Consider the following 23,841-nt stretch of genomic DNA (forward strand, 5'->3'; position numbering starts at 1 on the left):
AGCAGCTGGAAAGAAGGCACGAAGCACAAAAGAAGCAAACTAAGCAGCTCTAATGAGTTGTGCAATTCTTGGCAGTTCTTTCAGACCCAGGTGCGCAAGTGGAAAGGTAGTGTGTTCGGGAGGAAGGTCATGCCTCAGCCCTGACCCTTGCCCTTTGACCCCTGACCCCTGACCCCTGGGGATGCCTGGCAAGATGATGAGCGAGAAGAACAAGACTCTCTGTTCTCAGCTGACTGTGCACAGGCCGAAGAAGCCTTGTCTTTTAAAGGAACACATTCGGTAATAACTCAGGAAAACCCAGAGCTGCAAACCCTGTTCCTACTGCGACACATGTGTTGCACTTTCTTCATCAGCATCATCGTGCTAGTTTTCTCTGGAATTTTAATTACTTTTGTTGCACTGACTTTGTAATCATGTCTGTTGTATCTACAGTTAACACAAACGTTGCCCTGATTAAGGGCGTCAGTGAAGCAAACAAGGAATAATAACACAGGACAGGAGCAGGCAGGCGTGGCATGAGGTTGGCACACAGTCTGATGAAGTAAGAATGCACTGCAGGGAGGCTGGATATTTACTCTTCCCAGACAAAGACTTCTATGAGCTACTCAACAACGTGGCCAGTTCCTACAAACACAGCACTGAGGGTCATCGTAATATGTTCTGCATAATCATGTTGAACTTTAAACACGTTCACATGGTGTTTGGCTACTAACTAATTTCATTGCTGATGAGATGACCTGCCACAGGGCTCGTCTGCTTCTATTCTAGTGTTCATACTGGGGTCTTTTTTCTTTTTTACTTTAGAATTAGGGCCTCAGGGTTCACCAAATGCTTCCATAACTGAAAAAATGACTTTAAACACAGCACGGCTTACATTTTTATTAAGATATATTTGAACACTTTAAAGGAGATGAGGGCATGGCACATAATAATTGGTTCCAATCTAATTCGTAATCGTATCCAATTAGGCAATGACACCAAGCTTGTAGCCAACTAATTGGAATTTTCAGGCTCTGTTAAGCTATCCAACATCTCATCGCATGATAGAAACTGTTGAACTATTCTAGTTTTAACAGTAAATGGGAATTCAGACATGCCTTAAAACCATCGTTCTGCTGCATATCTCAGTGGGTCTTTTAAAACCAAGTACCCTTATTCTCCAGAAAAGATGCTTGTACAGTGTGTCATTGAGATCAGTCACATTCACAAAAACTAATTTAAATGAATCTCATTTTTAAAACCTGAGACAGGTTTAACCAAGAAACATTTGTCCTTCATTGCCCTCTACCATAACTGCTCAATTGCTGTAAGTACAGTACTAATAAACCAATTTTAAAAGGCCCATTTGTCAGCAGACAAAGGAAAGAATCAATCGGTGAATCGGAGAATGTTACTTTCATTTGACTGCTGAGAACGTTGTGATATAATATGGTTTTCCTTACAGTGCACTTCTGGATGACATTCACAAACATTTTAATTACGTTTTAACAGAGTGAAACCAATGTGATAACCAGCCCCTACTGCAGATTCACTGCATGTTAATACCAAAAATCTAAACCTGTAAACAGCCTCATGACGGTAGATTCTGAAGGTAGTTTGCTATGTTTTTAAAATGTTAGAATGGTATTAATAGCTGGCTTGCTATCCATTTAAAAAATACAATTTTGCAACTCCCAAACTTTGATTTTGGCCTTTGATTTTGTGCACCCAAGTGGTGCATGTTCTGCATTAACTAGCCTGTGCTTTTTGTGCTGAGCTCTGTCCTGCTCGTCATGTCAGGTATAAGGCAGAATGCATTTCTGAGAGAGCAAATGGCACGTACTGTATCACAGATAAATTAATAAGCAACCATATTTATTTACTCTTTGTTACCGCCATCTTGGTGCTACTTGATTTCAGTTTGTGAAATTACCCCAACAGACAAGGAAATGTTACTCCCCTGGGAGTTCTGTAATTGAAACAGATGGGGGTGTGCATGGCTGACACTGAACTATTTCTCTGTCATGGAACTGTGGTGACAAGATGAAGTTCCAGTCCTCAGAAACAGCATCTGTTTACAGTTTTAGTTGGAGCAGAAAATAGGTCCCAACCTGTGACTGTGGGACTTTGCATCAGAACATTTGCTTCACTGTGAATTTTCGATTTTCTGTGGAAGCTGCTTTTAAGTTGGAATTTGTGAGAAAAGGCACTCAGTGCAATAGAATGAAACTCTCTGAGCTTTTCCAAAGGACAGCAAAATAAAATAAATTTTAATCAAACAAACTGGCTGTGAAGTCCCTCTGTTCTTTCTGTCAGATGTTTCACGAGTCTGGTTACACACATTACACAAATGTTCGATCTAGCACTTTCAAATTACTGCTGCTGTGACTCCCCACTTGTCTGTAAATAATACCAATTTCATTTTCGGTGATTATTGCTGTATTCCATTGCTGGAATAATATTCAAGTTCAAAAACAAAAGAAACCTACCCTTTAAAGATTCTAATAATGACAGATTGAAGTTCAGGTAACCAAGTTAAAACACAAACTGTGGCTAACTGCTAAAACCCTGGAGAGATAAAATAATGATTTGTCAGTGTGAACTCTCCAGTGGGGAGCTTAATCAATGAGCTGGTCTAGGCCGATAATTACTCCTCCTTTTGCCAGTCTAAGAAGAAATCAATAAAGTCAAGTATACAATGCAAGAGCTAGCGCAACATCATATTGCAGAAGGCAAGTGCTTTTATATAAGGCACGCCATCTCTTTTTCTACAAACAATCGCTGACATCTGAGTTCACTTCAGTTTCCTCTGCGCCGAGCAGGAAGTGAAAGCTGGACCAGTACGCGGTTTGCGCCACGTTCGGCCGATTCATACAAGAAGACACTTTTCTGCGCCTTTCACCTTGAGGCTGATTAAGGGAAAGCACTTGTGTAGAAGAAAAGGAAACTGTGAAAAATGTTTTGATTTTGTGGAAAGTCAATGGCGTGGTCAAGAGAAACATTCTAACGGAAGAGTTCTATTAATGAAGCAGCTCTGCAGACAATCCCAGTGTCTGCTGTCCTAGCAGGGGGAATCACTGCCTCTCCAATGTGCACCCAGTTGTGTTGTAAACAGAATCTCTGAAACCCCAACTCCTGGGCTTCAGCGGTTAAGCCACCCAGAGACTCACAAGGAGCTCTAATAACTGCAGAACAGCTACACCTTAGCACTAAGGTAAAAAAGATTTAAGTGTGACATGTTTTTAATCCCAATAGATTCCTAAGGAAGATGCTAATCTATTTGTGCTGCATCTCCAGGCAACCTTTGGCCCTGACCTAAATCTTACTTCAGCCATAATAGTTCTTTTTCTTGTAGCAGCGAGAGCGACCCAGTTAGCACTGACAGATGTGCGCATGAGAGTGGGTGTTTAAAAATGTCGAATTGTTTGCTTGTACTTGGCTTGGTTGCTCGTCCAGCACTGAGAACCAACATTTAAAGAACCGAGCATCTGTGAAATGTGATTTTACAGTCTTGGCTGGAATGGATCAAACTGACACAATAAATTAGAGGAAATTAAAATCTGAATATCAAGCCAATGCAGCTAGAAGCCAGGAACAGTGACGCTCTTCAAGGCACTGATGTGCTCTGGAAATTTATTGCTGACCTGACTTTTGTCACAGTCAGTTGAACTCTAAAGTGCGGCCACATTAGGCATGCTATTTGACTTAATAAAAGCTAATAAAATGGGTGAAGAAGTAAATGAAAAGGGCACTACTGGGCCATTTATATCACTTCTTATTCGGTTCACTACAACAGTATAAACACATGGCTGGGTGACTACATTTTGACCTGGCTAGTTGCTGCTGTTGTTCATTTCTAAAGTTACAAGCTTGAGACTTATTTTGCCTGCATGGAATATAAAGCACGCATCACACAGACAGAGAACTAAAAAGAGCTGCCTTTCATCTGACAAATGGTACCACTTTCCTTCTGTCTCTGCAGATTCTTTGTGGCTCTCACTCAGGATCCAGGCAAAGACAAAAATCTGGGGCTCACTTAGGCTGTGCTTCTACAAATCGCACCCTTTCTTTCTCAGCCCCAGACAACCGCATTACAGTGCTGAACCTTCTTTCATCTTCACTTCTGTGATTGTCGGGTGACGTCACAGTTGTGTGGACAGGCTCCCTGACACAAACAGAGAGAGACACTTGTGCTATAAACAAGTGGAGGAGCACTGATTCCTTATATAATACCTTTAAAGACTCATTCTTTTGCTTCTGCTCTTATTCTTTCTCAACTTACACTCTCGCTATTGAAAGTGGAAGACTTCAAAAGGTCAGAAATAGGTTCTTCACATAGCTGATCATATTTCATGCAAAACAGTTCATAGAACGACGGGAATTAATTATGGCAGCAAAGGGGATGCCACACTTCAGAAAGAAAAGACATTTGCTTCTTGTGCATATACACTTTTAAATACACTGGAAGCATAGAAGCTGAAAGGGAAAAGGAAGGGTTCATGCTGTACATATGATGATTCATCATAAAGCATGTGTGTTTCTCTACCCCTCTACCATCTTTGAATATTCTCTGATCCCTAGACACATGATGCTGATGAAATGTTTGGACCTGAAGTGAAAAATGACTCAAATATGACCAGCGAGGAGATACATTTTCAAACGCTATTACTTTATTTATTACTACTGTTGCTATTACTAGCAACGTGCAAGTTCCACATTTATAATGTCAGGTATTACCTGGGTTAAGTGCTTCTTATTCCATGTGTACCCTACGAACACAAATTCTATGTGCCTGAGCATATAGTCCAATCCAAATTGTAGGTAAAGCATAAGATTAAGGTAAAGTTAATCCAAATAAATCCATTTTAGGTCATAGGCAATCTAGATTAAAAGCAGATTTCAAGGATCTTTGCCTTACCTAGTGTCTGACACCTCAAATCAGGACTTAATCAGGGCAGCAAGTCATTGCAACTTTCATCACATGTTCCTTGTCAAATAAAGAGGTTCTCATGTGGAAAGACTAAGCACATTAAAAACACAGAGCTGGAGTTTGGTATTAGCAGAAAATACTACAGTACTGTGGTTGTGAAAGTACAGTCTGTATTGAAGGCAATTTTAAAAACTCTTTTGCACAAAAGGCTTTATGGATATTTTAATAGCAGGGAATAAGTGGAACTTTTTGCATTGTAAATTGAACAATACAATATTTTACTTTTCAAAAAATTTACACAGAAATCACAGAAATCGATTTTTCTAATGTTTTGCGATTTTCCCTTTTTTTTTGGAAGCACAAGAAACTCAAACACAACTGGAAAATCAGAATCCTATATTTGGTGATATTTCTACTTTGACCTAATAAGAAAAAAAAATCTAACTGATTACATACATAGTATTGAGCATGGTGTAGTGGATCCCATAAGAGAGCGGTCACTGTAATTCAGTTGATTAGTTGATCAAAATAAATTGCTGCTATATTCTATAATAACATTTCACGAACAATTTCCACCCATCTCATCACAAGAAAAAGGCCCATGTCTTTGCAGTTGAAAGTGTGTGAAATCCTGGGAGGGAGGTTTTTAACCCTTATGTTTCCCAGGAGAGAAAGGTCAAGATTCGGGTCTCACTGGGTGGCACCCTGGGTCCAGTCCAGTCCAGTGACCGCTGGTGAACTGTGAACTGTCGCCCTCTGTCTACAGGGAGGCCAGTGGCTGAGGTCACGGTGATTTCCAGCCAGTGCACCTGCCCTCTGTCCTGTCCCTTAAGCCATTACACAGGCAGGTCAATACCAGCAGAGTCATAGGAAGCTGTTGAGAGAGGCAGGCAAAGAAAAATGCGTTCAAAATAATTTTTTTACCAATTAATATAGAAGCTTCCTGTAATTCTGGCTTTTATTGCACAATGTTTAGCCACAGTCAAGAGTGATATATAATTTTTTTATTTTATCAAGTTGTGTTCATCTGCTGAACAGCCAGTCCTGCACCTTGTGCTGTTCCTGTCATCAGGAGACATGCTCAGCTCAGCTCTGGTGCAGCACCCACTAGACTACGTGTCCTAACTACACTTCCCTGTGACTCTGCAAAGCTGCACAATACCAACTGTTCCTCTGTATGAAGGTGCGATCCATGTACATTATTATTTTAAACAATCCGACACAAAGAATGCTGTTCCTACCACTTGTTCATGACAGAGCAGCTTTATGCTTTTTTCTGTTGCTTTCTGCAGCACAGTGTGCAAGACAGCATATGCGAAGAGGCTGATTCTTCTGGATTATAAAACTAAAGACAAAGAAATGCAGCCTTTGAAAGGACGTTTCCCATAGGATGAGGCTTTTGGCTCCAGCTGGCCTCACTGAAGGAGCGCGCTCACCTCTCCTGGCTCGAACCCGAGAGGACACACTGCTCCTTGTAGCCTGTGTTATACCTCTGCTTGTCCCACGCTGAGTCCCTCTGTCTGAGGCTGCAAAGGCCAAAATAATTTGTATCTGCTCAATAAAACATTAAAGTCTGTCGTGCCACGTCCTTCTTCTCCTTTCACCACTGTCTCTCTCTCAGAGGTCTTGTTAACGTTTCAGAGCTGCACATGAGACAGACCAGCCAGATTATGCGTTTGGAGGAGATACCCACAGGGTACCTGCGGCATTTCCACCCTGCTGCTCCCGGAGCGACAGCACCTCTTCTCTGATAAAAAAGGGAATGGTTTGGAGGGGGGGGAGGGGGGTTGGCTGCACAAAGTGTACCCTGCAGAAATAAAAAAAAGAGGGATCATTTAAAAAAAAAACAGGCCTTTGAAGTTTGCAAAATATGAAAGCAAAAAGAGGTTAAATGGTTAAATGCAGCAGTGTTCCTAGCAGTCACAGCTGTCTTCAGTGCAAAAACTCATCTTCAGTTATGTCTTGGCTGCTCAATTATTCGAACCCATGGTCCATGCATCTGTAGCCCGTGCGATGCATGCCTGGTGTTTTTGCATATTTCAGCAAAATATTAACTTCAATTTTAAATGATATGCTGAAAATCCAATCAAACTTTAGACTGTGTACAGTTGTCACTGTTAAAACACATCTCCAAACACTTAGGTCTCCTAGACGCAGTGTAATCATGCTGTGCTGTGTGTGACAGGCATTCAAAAACAGCACCTGTGCGTGATTGTGCTTGGGAAAGAAACCGTGCCACCCTTCTCGTCTGCATCGAGACCTGGGGATCCGGGGAATTGATTCATTCAGTGAAAATTTATTTCACATCCATACATCCCTGAATGGAAGCTCATCGAATTAGTTATATATCTATTTAACAATGCTGAAGCATTGTAATGTGAATATGAAATTTAAGATCCCTTTCACTCATCTGCATTGTGAGTAAATTCAAAAAGTGATATAAATTGTGTCAAAGTACATTTTTTAAGGAACAATCTAAGCAATTGTTTGTAACCTCAGATTAAGCAATTTTATACAATGAGTTTAAAAAGTCTTACAGTGGGATGGAAACTTTTTAAACAACTAATTCTGTCACAGAAACAACCCTTATTTTGCTATGGTTTGCTTACTGATTCACGTGTAAGTGTCTTGAGGAGTCAATTTAAGATGCACAGACTAACGAACTGCAAAAAAAGGCTTTTTCTGCATTAAACGCCTCTCTGGAATTGTCAATATTTTTAAAAAGTGTAATGATTTCTTATCAGTGCTTGAATGAACCGTAAAACTACCTTTTGAGATATTGACATTTACACAGCTATGAGCACAAGAATTTTCCTTTCCATATAAAAGCTGACGGTTTGCTATTTTAAACTGCTTTTCTTAAAACTGTTGTAGGTGCTGAATTATAAAAACTAATCAACTGTGTATTTGACTCAGACATACACATTCCGGTCAATAAATAATTCAGTTTCTGTAGGCATATGCTAAATGCACAATCACAGCAGGTTTTCAAGTTCTATATTATATTTGCAAAGTGATGAAGAGCCTTTTGTAAAGAGTAGGACATCACACTTCTCTCTTTCATAAAGGTTTTGTATGATTCTGAACTCTCTACCCCCTCTGAAGCTTGAATTATGTTTGAAGTGGTTGACTAAAATAATTTCACAATCATCAAGGTCTCGCATTCAAAGGAATGAAACAATTATTTGTAGACACCTGCCTTTGTTTCTTCTTTCAGTGAGAATAGACAATGGTGTTTTGTTTCACCTCAGCCTAAGCCAGGTTTAAAATGAAACATTTAGAATACATTTCTCAGAAAAAATAAAAGACAGAACTTTTACCTTCCCTCAGGGATAAGTGTATTTGTCACAAGACAGCAAAATGACATTTAGGATTAATGCACAAGAAAAAGGATGAGAAAAACCTGGACTGAACTAACCAGCGTACTGTCTTGTACTTTTCTGACTTTGTGAATGCAGGAGTTCATAAACTAACCTGAAAACAAGATCCAGCAGATGTGTGTGTTGGAGGATGTAGAGTACTGAGAGATCTTCTTTCATCTTCCAAACAACAAAAAAAAGAAGGCAAGGCAAAAAAATGGACGTTTCGCGAGGGCACAAAGCATTACTAAAATGAGCAGGACTGTATTAGGCCAAACAGAAAATGACATGACCTTCATATGCAATGAAACATCAGGAGCCTAATCTACTGGCTAGACTTTGTGTTTTTAGTAAATGAGTATGCATGAGTGACTGACTGCATTGAAACTGAAACAAAGGAAGTTGAGCATTTTGTAAATATTGGTATTGGAAATTCTGCATCTCTGTTCTGACTCAGTGATGCTTCAGATTACTGTGGCTCAAGTAAGTGCCTGCATCATTCCATCAGCGTTATGGAATGAAGTTTAGTTTAATCACGTCCCTATTATAATAAATGCACCATTATAAAAGTGTATCTAATCATCTGATTGTGGTGCACGACTGTTCTTTTCTTGAGTGTGTTTTCTTTTGCTTTCTAGGGAATTGAATTCCATTATTATGCCGATTTTCTTTTTCATCCAGCATCAGAGCTTTTCAGTCTTTTCACAGTTTCAGTCTTTGGATGTCCTGGGATATTGTCAGACATTCTGTCTTGTTGCCTGATGGATATAGGATACTGTACTTTGCTTGAAAGGGACTGATGAGATTAAAGCACAGAAAAAAAACTAGATCCAGGGCCCTAAGTCACATTCAATGATCTTGGTTATACTCCACTGTATACAGGGATCAAGAGTTGGGCAATAGGAGCCAAAGCCTAACCCTACGAGACCCACAGGCAAGGTTCTGACCTTATAGCAGAACAGTGGTCAGTGTGAGATGTTGCTTATTAGTGTGAACAGAACTGCAACTATCTCAATGCTAGTGAGCCCTGGGCTACACGTCAGAGGCCTTGAGGTCAAGAAAACACCACCACACCAGAAAGCAGCAGGTAGGCTGAACTTTCTTATGAATTATGGCTTTTGACATGTGCCCAAACAGTGCTTAGCTTATGCTGCGAATGCTGTTTGCTAAAGTTTATCTCCCCAGAAAGCTCGGCGGTTTCTTTCAGAAGATGTGGGTTGCTGTCTGTGTGAGTGGAGCTGTGGTCAACAGCGTCCTGTCGGCCTGGTGTTTTTCACTCTCCAAACAGACACATCTCACCACAGAGCCACTGTCAGTCCAAGTTTTCAAAAAAAAAACGACACGAAAAAGCTTTCGATTTAAATCTTTAAGCAAAGGGTTCGCAAAGCATTACTCATGCTCAGTGGAGAAATCAAATGTTCCGATGTTCTCTTCTGCCTTTCAGTGGACTGCGAGAGCAACAGACCGATCAGTTCACAGCAAGACACTTGCACTGTTTGGCGCCCTCGATGTGCAGGAGGGCTGGAGCTTGTGTGTACAGAGTAAGGGGGGAATGCCTCTTCTTCCACAGGGTTTCATGTGTATCTGGGCAGAGCCATGCTAGAGGGAGCTGTCAGTAGTCATACCCAGCATAAAACACCTTGGGGACATTCATAAAGCACTTAAACACCACTTGTACCTGTGCTTGTCTCCACTAGGAAACAGCAGGATGAGCAGGGAAAGAGTCATGCAAATTCATTAACCAGTTTAAGATTCCTGATGGTTAGGGAGCATTAAGGTTTCTTTGTTACTTCTTTAAATTATTTTTTTAAGTGGTCAGCTTTATTTGGAGTTCTCTTCTGTGTGGATGTTGGCTCATTTCTTTTCACTGTACAATAACTTGTGTTGCTGCCATTCGTACCCAGGTGACTGTGTTTGGCAAGACTCAATGCCTGTCAGGTGGTTGTAAACACCGTGTGACTGGGTGCGACAGGTCATACTCAACTGTGTTGGAAGTGAAAGACCTAGAAGAGTCCAAACTGGCACCTGTGCAAAGCGCTTTGTACTTTCCATCACACACATTGTCCCTGAAAGTGCTGTTGTCCCACTGAGGAAGCCCTCAGCACACTCCAGAAGGGAAAACAAGGCTATGGCCAATTTTTAAACATACAATTAGAAATATTTTTTTTAAAAGGCTTGCAACCAGCATACAATAGAAATATACACTTGTACTGTAGGCTCTAAATAATTCTAACAGAACTTCTTTAATTCCTAGATTTTAAGTCAAAACTGACTTCACAGAGCTCTGGATTTCTGGATTAGATGAAGCCAATTTGAAGTACAGGAGCAAAAATAAGAAAAATACTAATTAATTGCAAGACATGCAAGTTATCATGTTGGAGACAATCTGTGATCTCCTTGCAAGAAGTGCTGTGGAGACTCACAGTAAACTAATGAGAAATATTCGGCACTAGATATCAAAGTTCAACTCCTACTTATTTTCCCGTTAGAAGTTTCTCATTCATTTCTTGACTTAATTTATTTTCAGATGGTGAGTAAGATGGAATTAGAAGCAAAATATCTAAAAGAAACATATTTTTGTTTTGCAAGGACAATCAAAGAAAACAACTTATATTTGCATGTAATTTGTGCATATTATAACGAAGGACTTTTCAGATTAAATTAGCATGCAGAAAAGTTAACTTTTTTGTTCTCCCTGTGGATTAAAGAATGGGCTATTTCTGGTGTGTTTATCCAATGAATTGCAGTTTTAGATTCGTGGCTGTGCGAAGTACTTTTCAAAGAGCTCTGAAATGCATTTAAACTGCACACCAATGGCTAGATGTCAAGTATTTTAAGCTGTGGGTACTTGGAATGGATGGCGATAGGAAAGAATTAATTATCTGGCAAAGTAAATTTTATTGCAGGGAGAACCTGACACTTATTGATTAATGAGTCTGTAGGTGTTTGCTCATAGGAATATTAATTAATTTTTTTGTTCGCGCAAGTGGAGTCATTAAAATGGGTGAGAAGACCTTGACTTTGCAATCCTGACAAAGACGTCCGTAGCCCAAGAGCAGTTACACAGCAGTCGGCTCTGCCTGCAGGTCAGTGAGAAAGAGCCCTGATGTCTTGTTTATGCAGCTTTTGCTGCATCAAACCAGAAGTCTGTGCCAATTAATGTCTGAGCTGCAGAGCCTGGGCTGTAAAGCTGTGCATTTATTAATTAATAAATTAATTATAGCAAATTGAGATGATCGCCTTAATTTTATCTTGAGGGAAATTGCTTAGGAAGTAGACCAGAGAACTACAGTAAATTAGACCAGTGGGTGAATGCAGGCTGTGTCCTGCTATAGTTACCATTTGTTTTTTCCCTAACAGGTCTGCCAATATCTTCTTTCTCCCAACTCCCAGATGTACTTGATCCTGTCCACTTGGCCATCTTGCAGGGGTAACAAGAGCCTTCCCATCATGCAGTGCTCTGATTGTTTAAGACAGTGCACTCTGGGAAACATCAAGTCGGAGAAATCTCAAAGCCCAGGTCAATTATAACAGAGGATGAGCTGGAGCTCTGGCCCACCGTATCCACAGGGGGCTCACCTGGCAAGCTGATGTGAAGCTATTCAGGTAACAGACTGTCTCTGTTCACAAGCCTGTGTTTCAAGTGGTTTCACCTGCTGAACCAGAGGAAAGGCCTGATGCCATTACACAGTCCTCTGTTTAGGAGACAGATGCTATCAACAAATTCTGGCTGACTTGAAATGTGCTATAAAATTGTAGAAATGTCTTGGGAGACCCAGCTTAATTCTGGGACAATTCAGTGGCTTAATTCTTAATGAACTGGATTTTGAAATACCACTGACCCGTTTTCCAGTTTTCTGAACAGAATCATTTCAATTTTAATTTGCTTCCACCTGTGCTTTAGGCCCCTTTTTGGTGTTGTGCTCAGTTCTGAATTTCTGTGATTTTTAAAAGAAATAAAAACAAAAAGGGGACACAGAGCTACAATGATCATGTTGGCTTGGGACAACATCTCACTGTTACATCCACCAAATCAAGTAAAAAATTACAACTGAATTTGAAAGGCCGATGCTTTGTTCTGTTTTACATTGCACACATTTATCCTGATGAAAGGCACTTGTCACAATCATTGAAATGTAACTTGTCAGTTCAACTATGTTTATACACCCAGTCAGAATGTAATATCATTACACTCTACAACTACTAACATCAATTGCTTTAGACTATGGCAGACATCTGAAGAGTAATATTCCTGTGGCTTTTCTCATTTTGTTGATGCTAAATGAAGGGTCAGTGTGCTGATAAACAAGGGTCAAATACACATGTGAGAGGCGAAACATGTGTACACTACACCTGTTTTAGATGCTCCTGCACGTGACACAGGCCTTACGTAGCCTTAGCAAAACAGAAGAGCTGTCTTCCCCCTGGCGGGTTCTTAGCTTTGGCAAAAGATCATAAAAAAACCCCCCAGGATATCGGATTACCCCTCCAAGTAAATTATGGCCAGTTGTCTCATAAGGCTTCTCTACTGTTGAAGAGGCTTTCTTCAATTTGTTTTCTCCATAGAAAACACATATGAAAATATACAGTACAGTATGGGAAAAGATCACAGCCACAGCAACAGTTCTTACCTGACGAGGAGGGGGCAAGACTCATTAACAAAACCCTCCCCAGGAAAGATTCAGGTCAGTAATTGGAATGATGATTTTACTGCGCACCTGAACTGTGGAACGCAGGTGTAATAAGATGGCTAACAAACTCTGTGTATGTGAAACATGTAATGTGCGAGCCAGGCTTCAAAAGTAGACTAAGACCAGATTTATTGAATTGGCACTATGTTTTGTCCAGGCACTTATACAGTTAACATCAGAGAGTATTCCTAAGGAACATTATCTACATGGAACAGCAGAAGAAAGCTGCCTTAAATAACCAGATACTCTCGATGCCCCTCTGTGCTTCAGTAGATCATTATTTTGAGAAAGAAAAACCCAGTCTGACAGATGAACTGGGGCCACAGCAAAGCACATCACTGATACTCCACATAACAAGCCCTCTGAAGAGGGGAGCATAGACTCATTACTATGGTAACCTATATCAAAACAGACTTAGTGGAAGGATTTCTCTGTTTTGTAAAAGAATGATGATTCTATTTGATACAAACCGAAGCCACATTCAAGACAACAACCAGTTCAGGGGTATTAGAGGTGGCTGCAGTGATGAGTTAAATCGTTCTGGGCAAAGAAAAGATTTTCCCAAACTGGGAATACTAAGGGATCAGTTCAGAAATATATGTTATTTAATAGGTGAGTTATATTTAGTTCTAAAAGACTCAAGACCTTTGGTGTAAGTTTGTTGAGCAGGGCCTTCTAACTTAAAAGTAACAGTGTAAAGGTAAGAGTTTTCCTGTCTGCCCATTCATGGGGCAGGTTATCCAGCGTACTTTCACAAAATAATTGATTTTCAAATCACTGCCCAAGCTTCTTATCCCTAAAGGCACATGTACATGTTTGATACTAAGCCAGATCAGAATTTTGCTGCTGTGTTGAGATAAAGGCTGTACTTATAAACTTGAAAGTTTCACTTTTATGGAAAACAATTCCAGAAACAAACATATAGAGTCAGATTTACTGTATGTACTCATTTTTGAACTTTTTATCAAGTATGTAACCAGCACAAAAAACGATGTTGATGACAGAATCAGAACTTCTTTAACCCGTGGCATTTAAATTTATCAGAACACCCCCCAAAGGATTCAGGTTTTTTTGTTAAAAGACAAACTTATCATAATTTATCTGTGTCAAGTAAAAAAATATTGCATGGTGCTTTTTGGCCTCACAATCACTAAGGAACAGTGGTGCTTTGAAGAGAAACTGTCACCGATTTTTATACGTTCATGCTTTCTAAAATTTAGTTGTAATTGTGAGCAAGAAAATGTCTCACATTTGATTCAAGAAAGATTTTATAAAGTTCGCTTGCATAGAAGCAAACATTGTTAATAGAAATTCGTAAAGGTGACGCGGTTTCTTTCTTCACTTTGCGGCGAGATTGCGGCGTCTCCGCGGGACGGACCTGACTCGCCGTTAACCGGACACGAAACAAACAAACATGATCGGAACACCCAGCCTTGCTCCCACAACTTCCGCATCACCTTTTCAACACCTGTGCGCCACGTCACCATGACGGCCTGGTACACCTGCGTCCCACACAACAAACGCACTAAAAACTTCAATGTTTGTGCTGTTTGTCGGACTCTGTAGTGCATACATCAAATACTTTGTGCACCTCAAAACGGGAAGATTAGTGTTTGCAACTGTTGCGCTGGGAAAAAAAAGGCATTGCTGACGTTTCCCGCGGTCAGTACACCCTGGTTTACTGGACACGCAGCCAGATCGTCATGGTAGCTTTCAGGCAAGAAATTAGAATTGAATATATACTAGAAGACTGGAGATAGATTCATAGAACTAGGAAGACATAAGATGTGTCGCAAACTACTGTGTCACCTTATGGCTTTTACGTGGGTTTTTCCCCCCAGTGGGTGGAAAATCTATTTAAAACAGCCAAACCTTCCATCTGCAGTTAATACATTTGCCTTTGTTTACTTCCATTAATATAATTTGACAGAAAGAGCTTTGTTATCACTGTTTGGTTAAAAACAAAAATCTTATAGAAAACTATTAAGAAAAGTCCCATATAAAACAATACTCAGGGTTTAAACGATTGTAATTCCAGGTTAGGACTGTCGGTACTGGCGTGGGACAGCAGCAAGCCAGCGTTTTGTGTTTCTAATCCTGACTGTCAGCAGATGCAGTCTGGGTCATAGTCTCTGTGTCCGGCTGCAGCCTTGTCTTGCTCTGGCCAGAGCGCTTCACATCTCCCCTCTGAACAGCCGATGACACCAGAGTCCTCCCGATGATTCGAAACAGCGGTTGTTACAGATAGATTTGCCCTAAATTATGATAAAACACCGTTGCCATTGCTGTCACACCTTAATTAAAACACACAAACCACAAGAATATACAGCAGTTTCATAATCACGTTCATTAATCGACAAGCTTATTCTATGTTCAAGGACTCTTTGAAACTTCTTTAATCAGACAAAAAAAATAAATGTGAGGTGTAAATTGCTTCTGCCATCTCATTTTAATATATCAAAATACTTGTGTTGTAGTTTCAGAAGGTGAGATTCAAAACTATATATATTTTTTTAATCAATTACTGCATGTAGGCCTCATTATCACAAAGTTTTCCACAGAGTGGGAAAAATTGCAGTAATTTATCTTTATAGGATCCATCTGATTTGTTTTCTTTTATTATTATTTTTTTTAGAAAAGTCCTTCCCATAAATCATTAGTATCTGGTTCCTTTGAAAGTGATGAGAATAATACAGCACTTGATAAGGCAGAGAAGAGCCCTTCTCAATCAATGTGTATTAATAATTAACTCTAATTAACAGTACGAAACAGGTGTTGTGTCTGTCTTACTGGTGGAGGCTCTCTTGCTGAGCTCCTGTCCGCTCTTGTGATCATTCTGTGTAAGAAAAGCACAATTAATATTCTTAGAACTAGAATTGCAAGCAGAGACTCCCACCGTAAAATGATTTCTGCGCTATCACACAACAGAATCCCTCAAAACACAGGAGCTTCAAGGTAAACGCATCAGAAAAGAGAATGGACTTTGGGTCTGGCTGTTGTCTCTGGTGGTAAGAGGTATTAATTGCCTTTGTGTTAAATCTGCAAGAGTTTGAAGACATTCTAAACACTGTCGCTCATGATCAATGCTTTTGATTCTTGCTGACACAATTTTACCCAGCAGGGATCAAGTGCGATTCTGCAACTGTGGCTCCGTGCTGCAGTTTTATTCGGAATTCCACTCTCCTTAAAAAATGATATAGGGCACTTTTGTGAAGTTGATGGCATTCGACTCACTCCTTATTTCAGTTTAATTAACGGTATAGCTGACTACCTCTTCTTGAGCAGACCACTAGTTTAGCTCTACTGTGATCTAGTGTGATCCCCATACTTCCAAAACCTTAGTCAGCCGTGAAATGTAATCATCATTGTTTGGTTCAAAATCAACATCGTGAGAAAATGCTTGTTATTGCTTGTATGTTTTAAGGTCCATACTGTAGTGAATGCCCTCTATTTTTTTCTCTCCCTGTACTTTGGTTTTCCTTTAAAAAAAATGATTACCACTACACCTCCATGTGCTTTCCATAATAAATCACGCGGGTTAGATTTCGTGATGCTGATATATCATTGTGACCTTTTCTATGCAAAGAAGGGGTGTGACGTGGGAGAGGAAGAGCTCAGCTTTGAGAAAACAGAGGCGTCTTCCCACAACGTTGTCGAATCAGCTGCTTGACCAAAGGATGCTTCGTTTTTTCAGAGCATCTCTGCTCTTACATTAGCTCAAAAACATGATAGTCAAGATGAAATTCCTTGGTGGCATGCTTTAAATAGCAGCAGCTCATTATAAGGATGAACGTAATTATTCTGATGGGAAAAAAAATTATATACATATTTATTTTCTTTAAGTGACACAATAAAGCACATTTCAACATTATTTTTGAGGTCTTTTGATCTCTCTTACTCAGTTTGCCTTCGAAAAAGCAGTTTTTTCAAGCTTGCAATGATAGGAGCTGTTAAGTTCACGAAACCAGGGCTAACCTGATTGCTTTAATTGACGGTAATTTCCTCACTGCTTATCCGCCTTACAATTAACACAAGCAAGCACTTAGGCATTTGACAATTTCTTTTATTTCAAAGAGTGTATTGTATAAATATTACACTTCACATCTACTGTAGATTTCTGTGTTTACCACACATTTGTGCTCAGTGCAGTGCATTTCAAGTAATGACACCTGTATTAAAATGCACACATAAATTACGTTCTCTTAGCCTGAATTTCAAATCAGTCTGGATTGAGCTGGGTGCTTTAAATATTAATAATTTTTGCTATACTTCAAAAGGGCGATAATGCCTCATACTCAAGAGGTGCCTCATCTCTGAAGCTCAATGTATTGAGGAGTGTTCAGTGGCCCTACCTTAATTAAACATGCATGTATATTTTCAGATGCATTTCCTTCTGCTAGCTTGGGTTTTGACAGAGCTCCAAACAAGCCCAGGTGGAAAACAAACTGTGTAAACAAGCTAGTGAATACAGGCATAATACACACAAATTAGCACCTTCCTAAAATGAATATGCAAGCACTGGGATCAGGCCACTGGTTATCTGTGTTCTGCCTCTTTTGCAACACTCGCATAAACCTATTTCAAGATCCACATACAAAAAAGCCCTTTAGCATTTAAAATGGACAACCTGTCCTGACTGCAACTTTTAATATAGGGATTTTCACACATTGAAAGCATTCTTATTTACTCTGTCTAGAAATTCAATTACAATTGAATATATTTATAAAAAAGCTTATAAAAAAGTAAAACATTCCATTTGTGACTGAACCTTAGGGTTTAAAGTTCAATTATGATTATTTCAGTAGTTCAGTTAGATCCTAATGAGTGCAGTAGAGATTAAATCTGTAATGTGAATTGGACGTGACTCTTAGCTGAGGGAGCAGCAGTCCAGCTGTGAGGATAAAGCTGCTCAAACACCCCTCACTACTGTGAGGAATGAGCCAGGGAGCTGCAGCAGGGGTGTAGATGGGGAGGTGGGAGGGGTGCAAGAGAGATAGGCAAAGGGTGTGAGTGTTACATATGCAGGCGAGCAAAAGTGTGTGAGATTTGGATCTAACCGAGGGAGCCCAGGAGGGGCCATCAGTAGGAAAAAAAAGTTATATAGAGGGAACGATTTATAATTCGTGCACACTAAATAGCTAAATCATTCCCTCATTTTCTTTCATTCGTGTGCACGAAAAAACTAAATCGTTCCCTTGTTTTCTTTAATTCATGCGCACGAAATAAAGTTTTCTAAGTCTTTCCTTTGCAAGGACAGGTGTGGCACTAGCAGTGATAAGGTGGTGCAGTCCTAACTAGTAGTTCAAGAGTACAGTATCTCAATGCCCTAACAACTCCTCCCCAAACAAAATAAAACTTAATCAGTTCATCTCCATCCATTATCCTAATCTACAGTAGTGTCAGACAGTTAGGCTTTATTGTACAAATATAAAGACACAGTAACGTGTTAACTAGTGTTTGATAGCGTTGTTGTCAGGAGCCGGGGATAATGCTGGCGTTTTAGAAACTTTCTATGTGCGACTCCCGCGACACAAAGAAAACGAAGGAAAGAGAAAACGTTATTTCGTGCCACGAATTAAAGAAAACGAGGGAACGATTCAGTTATTTCGTGCACACAAATTGTAAATTGTTCCCTCAATATAACTTTTTTATCCTACTGATGGCCCCTCTTGGGCTCCGTACTAACCCTTCTACCCTACCCTCTGTTATAAACTCCATAATACTGAGAATAAAAATAACAAAATAAAAACTTATGGTCAAACACTCGTCACAAACAAGATAATTAAGTTGTAAGTGTATGGTAAGTCCATCACTAAAAAAGAGCATTGTGACACCGGACAAATCGTGGTGTAACTTTATGAGGAGGGTCAGTGATAAGCACGTGAAATGTTTCGTCTTAATATTTTTACTCAAAAGCTTGGTGGAAGCCTGGAAATTAAGCTGCCTGGCCATGTTGTCAAAACGGATTCCCAGCTTCTTTCTAGGAGTGCCTGGGTGAGATCCCGAGATAAATTAGCTACTAAATACCCGACCAATGGCCTCCATTTGCTTGTAATCTTTCTTGTGTTCTTTTGGGGGTAAGTCGGCTGCCTCACTCTAACAATGGCTTCGATGTTCAGCAAAAGGCTTTAATGTGGAAAGGAAGCAGGCGAGCTGTGTGTCAGGGGGCAGGCAGGAGCAGCCGGCGCAGGGTCCCACCAGAGCAAGCAGGAAGAGTCCTGAGCAAGAGGACGCCCCCAGCCCCAGGACTTCCTGCAGGCTCTGTGCCACAGCAGCCCCAGGGAGATGAACAGCATCACCTGCAGGGCTGCGGGAAGGTGGGGAAATCGCTGCCCTTGCTCTCCGGACAGCCTCTGCTTCTCGCGCCCTGTGACTTATTATCGCCTCTCAGAAGGACTTTTACAGGCCTTAACTCTTCCACTTCACGAGCCACACAGCCTGTACAATAACTCCGACTTTTTTCCACCTGAGTTTACTTGTTGGGCCTTTCAAATGAAGCTTTATTACTCGCACGTGAAGTACCGGTAAAGACCTGATGTGAATCATGGGATATTTCAGTGTCCCCACACAGTCAGGCATAAGTCAACGAAGGCTACTAATGAGGGTGAGAGAAAAGAACCGAAACGTTGTGTTTCTTTTCTTCTCTTTTCAGCACGGAATCAACCTTTACTTGTTCCTTTGCATTGTATACTGTATATATCTGGCTACACCCTAATTCCATCAGTTTAGTCATATAAATATATAGTGAACACAGGCGCCTATATTCAACCTCATGTAAACAGAATATTTTTTTACCCAATGTACATGGATTGCTGTACAGTATGTGTTCTGAATAAGGGCTCTTTAATCACTATGGTTCACAAGGCAGAGTTCCAGCTCACTCGTTCTGTTGCACACGCGGCTCTGAAAATATGCTCACGCAGTCATTGCCTAACTGAACACTCCCATTAGGCTTTTAAGCCCTTTGTCAATTTTTATTAAACAGAGGATACAGCAGAAGGAAAGAAATACTGTGGAAAACTTTAATCTACATCAATTTATCCACATTAAACGAGTGCTTTAGTGTTGTCTTCGGGAAGATAAGAGTTTAATGGCACTGTCCTAAATAAGTTTGTGGTGTATACTCCAGCACTTCATCTGACATTCATTTTTCCTTTATGTGCTTTTATCACCTTGAATCAGGAGTGGTCAAGTGAACCGTGAGCAACTTCTTCCATCTGCCAGATCAAGGGAAATCCTGAGGTGTACTCAAGTAAACTGAAGCCAAGTAGCTAAACACACTTCAGGTATTTCTGTCTCACAGTGAGATCCCTGCTATTCCCGGAAGTACATTTATTGTAAAATGGAAAGCGAACATGGCAAAAAAATAAAACAGGTTTGGACTCCTGGGCAACAGATCTAGCTCTATCTCTGTTATATATGCAGCATATCTAGAAACGGTATCCCTTTGAGGTGGAGCTCTAAACCAGCCTGCCTTAACCACCTCATGTAACTTGTACTCGGGTGATGAAGAACCCTGCTTTGTGCCATTGCTTGTGTGGGGGTCCTGTTATTCCTCCTGGTAGCTGTTCTCATGTGTCTCAGGAAAGAAACGAAGGTGCCGGTGTGAAAGGAAGCAGATCCTTCAGCTTCGATCGAAACGCAACCACCGGAAAAACTCCCAGGAGATCCCGGCCCTCGGCGGTAGATTTGCAACATGTGACGAGACTCCATTAGCCTTCCGCTGCTCTGTCACTGACAAGGGCAGAACGTGTCAAACCGAGGGCCGGTCGGGTCTGGGGACGGTCCTGGCGGTAACAAAACTGCAGACGGACCACCTTCGCTGTGAAGAGGGCAAGAGTTGATAAGTAAGTTGACAAGCAGGAGGCCGCTCTGGTTCCCTCTCGCTGCCTGTGAGATACAATAATTTAATCAGAAGTCATTTCCCGCCATGTACAGTAAGAAAGAACAACCGACCTGAGAGTTGGACATGATAACTGAACATTACCAAATAATGTTTTCCTGAGGAGGGCGACACTTCTATTAGGCTAAGCAAGCGAGCGGAGGGAAAGTCTGTCAGTGCGAATTAGCTGTTAGAACAACGCCGTGCAAACATATCAGCTGTAATTGGGGTAAAAAAAATCTTCTAAAAGTAATTTTCATGGCTGCATCAAGTTTCCGATTGCTATAGCACGATTCCTCTTTTCCAGCATAATGAAGCTCTTAGCAACTGTCACTCTGAGCACAGGAAATTCACTCCATTCTGTGCGGAGCTGGGTCTGGATGTCAATGACGGCTCTGTGTGCTTTGTGACTAACCTGTGTTAATATCAGCCCACAGCAAGCGCTTGCCTTCTGTTTAGTGAAATGACCGGTTTGCTTGATTACATCGACAGCTCTACTGTCAAATTTGCTGGCATTAAAAGGTCGAAAAGACCCAGATTTTGCTTCTCCTTGCTTCTTTCCAGAGGAGAATAAATCTCAGAGTGGAATCACTTTTCTGACAATAATTTATAAATTATGCACTGGCTGTGTTTGAATTGAGAAAGGCTTTCATATCCCTTCCATTAACTCAGATTAAGTTTTCATACAGATGCTGGGGACCATGCTAGCAATATCCTTAGCTCATTTTTATGAAAATTTTATCAGTGCTTTTTTCTGTAGTACACTCCTATTGGGATGTCTCTGAATCTAAAGCTTGGCTTTGGACATGAACTTCTCTCAACCTGGCTGACTGCGGCTCTAAAGGTTTCAATATTTTATGGGCTCTGGCTAACCCAGCCGTGAGATTCAAGCTGCAGAGATTTAACTCTAATGTAAAATTGTGAACGGATGAAAACTGGGATGTCATAAGTAATACGTCTTCTGGAGCGGGGTACAGTTACCATTTAAAAGAAAAGGATTTTAGAGGGAAAACAGCACTCTCTTTTCCCTCTTAACGTCCCAAAATGAAAAGCCTTCGAGCTATTGTGTTAATACATAACCTTAACTCTTGTCACTGGTTCTTCCCTCAATTGATGCTTAATTGTGGGTATCTTTCCACGCACATGCTCAAACCATCAACAAGAAAGCCCTCCTAATGTCATCCTTCGAGAGAAATCGGCATCACATCACTTAGTGCTCATAGGCCAAATCCTTTTCTCCAGCATCTTGCCTTTTTTGTCTTAAAACTGATTTAAAACATTTGGAAAATCTGTCTATTCAGCTGGAGTGTTCTGGTGCATTCTTCTCGGGAAACAGGGGGGTCAGATGCGATCTGTCTGATGGACTTTTTCGCTGCAATCTATAGCCTTCTCCCCCGAGTCCTGGGGAGTCTAGCAGAGCAGAACAGGGTCATAATGGCCCCGATAACAATGTGCTCTTTGTGTTTGAGATTCCAAGGAAAAGTGCTGGAAGCTGTACTGATAGGTGGAAAAAATAGTTTTAGTGCTTGCTTTTATCCTTCATTATATACATAGGCTCCAGTGGAAATATTTGTCTTGACAGTAGTTTAGCATTCCCTTAAAAGATTAAACAATTCTGACTGGAAGATGTAAAGGGGCTTCTTGCCTCTGTTCGATGAATCTTCGTGGCTTTTCTTTACTTGTGTATTGATTTATTTATTCACTTCTTTTTGTGTGTGTGATTTAAAGGATTTATTGAAAATAAGACACACATCTGAATCTCAGAGGACGCTACATTATGAGAGATAATATGTCTACTGTGACATCACTACTCCTCTAACTGTATTTATTGCTTTTTATTACCAATAATAACATCATTCCTTTGGGAGCTGGGGGGCAAATATGCCCCCCAGCACTACAAGCCTTCAAGAGAATATCTAACAAGCAACAGCATCAGACTCTCCTCTGTTTGTGCTTGTTTTTCGGCGGGTTGTTAACCTTCAGTTGTGTATTAAGCTTTTGTTTATACTGTTGATGTTAAAAAAACATTTTGGAGAAAACATTTATTTCAGGTTTTGAACCGCAAGCGTTGAGGTTTGAGGCTTGAGGTTTGAAATTAAGAACCAGTACCAAAGACTCATCGTTTTAGTTGAGCGTTTTAATTTTATTCCCTCCAACAAAAAAATTTTTTTATTGGGAACAAACAAAATTACACAACTAAAAAAATTAACAACATTGGGCACCAAAAAAGAACATCAATATAATAAAAAAGGAAAATGAGGACCGAAAGGAAAGAAAAAAAGAGGATAAGAGATAACTATTACCCTCCGCAAAGTTTTAAACAGTGTTTACAAATAACAAAAAATTGAACAGCTATTGAACAGGCAGATATTGACATCCCCATACATCTTGTGATGAAATTGGTTTTAACATGTGATAAGTAGGTGTAGGTAGTGACAATTCAAGCATTTCATCTGTGCCTAATGTACTTAGTTTACTTTGCACATCATTCTGTAAAGTGCTGGGTGTAAGAGGATATCACTTTCAAAGAAATGATGTCTCGTTGTCAAAAAATTTCCAGTGAGAAGACAGCAGCCTGTGAAAAATTCTGCATTCTCAGAAACTCAGTAACTCAGAAAGAGGTGTGTGGAGGGAGAGCACTGTCACAGAGCAGCAGGGAGGAGAGCTGTGATCCACCAAGGTCTGGCCAAAAACAAAGGTACTGATTCCAAGAGACTGGGAGTACTGTATATGCAGACTTCAGAACCAGCGATGTCTGCGGTCAGTTACAGCAGCACATGACCGCCGTATGATCCTTGAGTGACCACCGTATCAGAACCTTATAATGACCACTGAATATTCTGTTTCCACTCGGGCAATCGGAAGTTACAGACAGTGTCTGCGATTCTTGACGGCTCGACTGTGGAAGTGGTCTTGTCCGCTTCGTCTCGGGTGAGCTCACACCGCACAGCCCCAACATTCCTCGTAGGCCTGGTTGTAGCAATTTCTTTCTTTCTGTTA

The sequence above is a fragment of the Atractosteus spatula genome, chromosome 11 (genome assembly GCF_055471065.1).
Source record: "Atractosteus spatula isolate fAtrSpa1 chromosome 11, fAtrSpa1.hap1, whole genome shotgun sequence".
Lineage (NCBI taxonomy): Eukaryota > Metazoa > Chordata > Actinopteri > Semionotiformes > Lepisosteidae > Atractosteus > Atractosteus spatula.